Consider the following 5,287-nt stretch of genomic DNA (forward strand, 5'->3'; position numbering starts at 1 on the left):
CTGGCGAGTCTCGGCATCGTTGCTGGAGGCACGATCAGGCTGAGGCGGGCTTGTCGCTTCGCCGTCTGGCACAACGTCTTCACCATCCTCTCCCTCTTCTCCTTCGCCCTCATCGCTGGAAGCAATCTCCTCCGCCGAGTCCTCACCTTCTGCCGGGTTCAGCCCGAACAACTCCTTTGGCTGAGCGGCGCCGGCATCATCCACCTCAGGGGCAAAGGCGCTGGTGTCGGTGTACTCGGCGATCGCCGAGGCGCGCTGGACGATAGCCAGCCGCACCGCATCCAGCTCCTCGTCAGCCTCCTGCCGCCAGGTGCTCAGCTGGTCCAAGTTCAGCCTAGGATACCAAGCTCAGACGAACTCCAGTGCCCGCCCAGCGCCGGACCGGGCCGCTGACACCTTCCAAGCCTCGAAGCGGCCGACTGCGACCTCCAGCCAGTCGGCAGTTCGACTTGGGGTGCGCGGGATCACCTCGCCGGGCCAGATGGCGGCCAGCACTTGCGCCCTGGCACACTGAAGATGGCGGAGCATGCGGTGGGCCGGCTGCAGGCGGGCTTGAAGCGCCAGAAGCTGCTCCTCAGGTAACCGGCTGGCACCCAGTGCGACCTCGGCCCCCACCTGCCGTCGCGCGTCGCGGTAGGCCTCGATAGCTTGGGTGGCGGCAGCAGAGTAACCGGGAAAGTAATCTACACAAAGAAGAAAGCAGTAGCACAAAATCAAAAGACGAACCAGATGGCAGGAGGCAGGCAAAGAAACGAAGAAGAAGGCGGCCTACCGTTGATTAAGTCTTCCACCCAGCTGTAGCCTTGACTCGGCACCTGCCTTGCCTCGGCCCAGTTCGCCACCTCGGTCTCATATTCGGCTTTGAGGGCGGCCTCGCTGTCCTGCGCCGCCTTCAGGGCCGCCTTGTGGCTCTCCTCCTGGTCGGCCAGTTTGTTGGCCAGGAGGTCGCGCTCTTGAGCCAGGGCGGTGCACTCGGCCTCCTTCGCACGAAGGGCGGTCTGGGCTCCGCTTAGCTGGCTCCTCAAGTCAGCATTGGCCCTGCAGATATGAAGAAAGAAGTCGTCAGGAAAAGATCCGACCCGACTGCTCAGCAGTCGGCCCGAATCTCGGGGACTACACCTAGTGGGTGTGCTGACGCGCCCCCACTTGAGACAAAAGATGAAGCACTTACTCCGGCTCTCGGTCAGATTGGTGGTTTTCTGATTCAACTCCTGGGCCTGGGAGTTGAAGGTAGCCGCGCGGAGGTTATGATACTCCTGCAGATAAGATAAGTGATACAAGTAAGAACAAGACGGCAATCGGTGTCTACCAAGAAGTTCCAAGCCGCCTGCTCAGCAGCCGACTCGGTACTCGGGGACTACACCCAGTGGGTGCGCTGACGCGCCCCCATGGAAGAAATTAGGAGCAATCAACGAAAAGCGGAAGGACTCACCTGGATCTCCGTTCGCGTCATGAGAAATTCTTGAGTGTACTGCTTCAGTGCGGTAGCTTGGGCCTGAAGCCGGTTCCGGACGTCCTATGCCTCCACGTTCAGCACGGCCGTCCCGCCGCCCGGCGTCCACCCGGACGAGCTATCGCTAGCCGCTTCCAGGTCCTGGGCCGACGGGCCAGCGCCAGCGGCGTTTTGCGGATCCGGCGCTGAAGTCGCCTTCTCCGCGCGCCGACGAGACGGTGACAGGACCACAAGGTCCGCCCCGACAGTCAGCTCACCTCCGGCCGGCTGTGCGGGCGACGCATCGGGCCGGCTACCTTGGCCCTTTCCAGTCGGCGGCATCGGTTCCGTCTCCTTCCCCTTTGCCAGCTGGCCGCGGCTGGTCTCCTCCGTCGGGGGCACCGGAATGTCGGGAGCCGCGGCGCGAAGGGGGATGACGAGTAGCGAAGGCTGGTTCCGCTAGGCCTCCACCTCCTTCTCCGTGGCTGCGGCCTTTGCCTGGGCCTTGGCAGCCGCATAGGCCCGCGCCTCCGTCGACTTCTCCCTCGCATCTCGAGCCGCCCTCCGCTCCTCCGCCTCCCGCTCCTCCCGCGCTTCCCGCGCATTTCGCTCCGTCGCCCCTAGGAGATCGGCACGGGGATCCACACGGCGGGAGCTTGAGGACCCTCCCGCGGGTCTGACTACGGAGGCGGCAGGGGCCCGTTCAAGAGAAAGTGGGGCCCTGTTTGATAAGTCAATAAGAAGGCTTAGAAGAATATCAACCGAAGAAGAAAAAGAAAGGCGTAAGAAAAATAACACTTACGCTGAAACCGACTGCGGCTGCTTCACCACCTTGCGGAAGCGGGCCGCCTTCGCGGCCGCCTCATCTCGCTTGGTCGCCGCCGCGGTACTCTTGGGCTTCTTTGGCCGACTGCCACAGTGGGTCGACGTGGCTTGGCGTTTTTGCGCGCCGCCACGAGCAACTGGTGCGGCGAATGGGCCCACGCCTTGATGATCGGGTGCCGACTGACGACGCGGAACAACTTCGGCCTCATCATCATCCAGCCAATCCTTGAAGGCAGCCCCAAGCCTAGTGCCACCTGCCTCGCCGCCTTCCCCTGCGACGTCGTCTTCCATGGCGGCCGCCCCCAGGTCCAGATCGTCTACGTCGTCCATCGTGCGGTCAGGGAGGAACCGGTGTTCCACCCCCGCAGCCCCGGTTGCCGGCAGAAGCATGGGGTTCTGCCAAAAACAAGCCAACTGGTCAGGGGTCGGCCATCATGAACCCGACAACAAGGAAATAAGAAAAGAAGAGAAACTTACCACAGGCAGAGGATTGGCGCGAGAGTACGGCTCCTTGCCATACTGCCACTCCTCGGTGAGCTTGCAGTTGGAAATATAGTTCACCATGTAAGACAGCTCGGTGTGAGGCATCTCCTTGGTGCTTAGCCGACACGGGTCGAAGCGGCCGCTCATCTAGCAGATCATGTGAGGTCGGCCCTGGAGCGGGAGCACCCGGCGCTCCACAAAGACGGCCACTAGGTCGGCCCCAGTCAGACCCTCCGACTAGATCATCACCCGGAGTCGTGCAATGGAGCCGGCCCCACCCTGAGACAGCGATCTGGCCCGGAAGGACCATGAGGGCTGCCTCGCAGCTGGCGGGCCGGCTACGTAAGCCGGCAAATTGACGAAGTCACCTTGCGGAGAGATGTTCTTAACGTAGAAGTAGGATTTCTGCTAGAGCTTCACCGACTGTATCAGCGGGATGGGCGGAAACGGGTTGTTGTCGCTCGTCCGCCGCATGGCGATGAAGGCACCGCATGGGGCGGGCACGCCCGCGACGATGGTGCCGAGCTTGCACTGGAAGAATTTCCCCTAGAGTTCGAGGGTGGGGAGGACGCCAAGAAAGCCCTCGCACTGGGCGACGAAGGCCGACAGCAGCATCACCGCGTTTGGAGTAAGGTGATGCGGTTGGAGATGATAAAACTCGAGGAAGGAACGGAGGAACCCGCTCGTCGGCAGGCCGAAGCCACGCAGGCAGTGCGAGCGGAAGATTACCCACTCGTCCTCCTCCGGTGCCGGCGAGATCTCCCTCTCCGGCGCGAGACGGGCCCGCACGAAGTCCGCGCCTGGCAGCCGCCGCGTCCGGCGGAGGAAGTCGACGTGGTTGTCGTGGACGTTGGAGCCGTCCCAGGAGCTCGACAACACCATGGGAACGGCGCGGCGATGAGAAAGGTGCGGTGGAAGAAAGGCGCATGACCCTGCTACGACGAAGCAACAGCAAGCCAAGAAGATTGCTGGGAAGGCCGAGTGGCGGCGGGTAGCTATGGCGATGGAGAGGAGGAAGAAGAAGGAAAGGGTGGAGCGAGGGCGAGCGTGCGAGCGTCTGGCGCTCCCCTCCTCTCCCCCTACTTATAGCCCCATGCGGCGAAGCCGAGGAGGCAGTGCGTGGGGGGACGTGGGATTAACTGCGCCCACTCCCCCATGCCCCGCGATTATTTCGCCTTCACGGTGTGCGGAAACTGCCGCTGGGGGGCGCGCGGTCCATCCGGGCCGCAGAAGATCTGTGCGTGGGCCAAGGCCCTGTAGTGGTAGGCCCCGGACTGCGGCGACGTCCCATCGCGCGCGTAGGTTGGCAGGCTCCTCCAGCCGTAGGGTGCCACATGGCGCGCAGGCGACGAACGATCAGCTAGCAACCTGACTCGCGTGCCGAATGGTTCCCGCCTTCAAGCTTGGAAACCTCCAGAAGGCGGCACGCCTAGTCAAAGCCGGCTCCTAGTTTCCGGCTCCTCAAGATAGGAAAGCTGACCGAGCTTCTCATCTTTTTTCTGCCTCGGAGCCCAACCAGCTTCGGGGACTACTGTTGGAGTAAATGACCACGGGTAGCCTAGCCGGCTTCCCCTGGTTCTTCAGAAAAATTATAGGCCAATTGAGCCTCCAAGCGTCCAAGACGTGGGGCCGCCTTCCCCCAGCTGGCTACCTCTCAAGCCGGCTGTGTAAAGGCGGCCCTGCCCTAAAAATCCTTGAGAAACAAAACCACGAGAAGGCCGACTTCAAGAAGTCGGCCATGAGAAGGCCGACTCCAAGGAGCCGGCCCCTCAGGAGGCGGCCAAGACCGTGCCCTCAGAGTCTGCACCCACCCAACAGCGACGGGATGGGGCGTGGCTACAGTGAAGCCTGCCACCCCCGAATCCCGGGAGGTGCACGGCCACAGTACGTCGTACAGGTCGGCCATCACCCGTCCGGCGCGACACTGTTGCCATGTTGATCATGACGTCACCCACGACGAGCAGTCAGTACGACCCATGGGTGGCGGGCCCCCTCAGTCAGGGAGAGACCCAAAGGTGGCTAGGCCTCCCGCGGTCGGCATGGGGTATGGCCGACTCCCAATAGCCGGCCAGCTCTCTCCCTCGAAGGAGGTGCCTCATTAAGGAGATGAGACGAGGTAGGGCAACAGCGATGAGCCGCCCAGCGGCGGCGCTGTAGCCATGCTTCCCACGGCGAAGCCCTCGTCACTAGGGGCAAGGCAATAGTAACCAGCCTCCGACAAGACTCCCAAGCGGTGGGACCGACCTGTCAACCAGAAGGCCGGCAGCCGGCGGGGTCCACCAGTTGGCGGGCCCCATTGGTCGGCGGAGAAGCCGGCGAGTGTAGACACAGACGGCTGGGGCCCACGCCCAGCCGGATTACCGTTTTACCCTGGGGGTAGGCCTATATAAACCACCCAGGGCGCCCATGCAGAGGGATCCCCCTTTCGATAGTTCCAGACACCTCATCAAGAGGAGAAGCGGGCTAGCCTTGCCCTTCCTCATCCTTTCACCAAACAGCTCAAGGAGCCTCTTGTAGCGACTTGTCAATCTAGTGACCATGCGGAGA

Source organism: Triticum aestivum, chromosome 2A (assembly GCF_018294505.1).
Source record: "Triticum aestivum cultivar Chinese Spring chromosome 2A, IWGSC CS RefSeq v2.1, whole genome shotgun sequence".
In the NCBI taxonomy this organism is placed as follows: Eukaryota; Viridiplantae; Streptophyta; class Magnoliopsida; order Poales; family Poaceae; genus Triticum; species Triticum aestivum.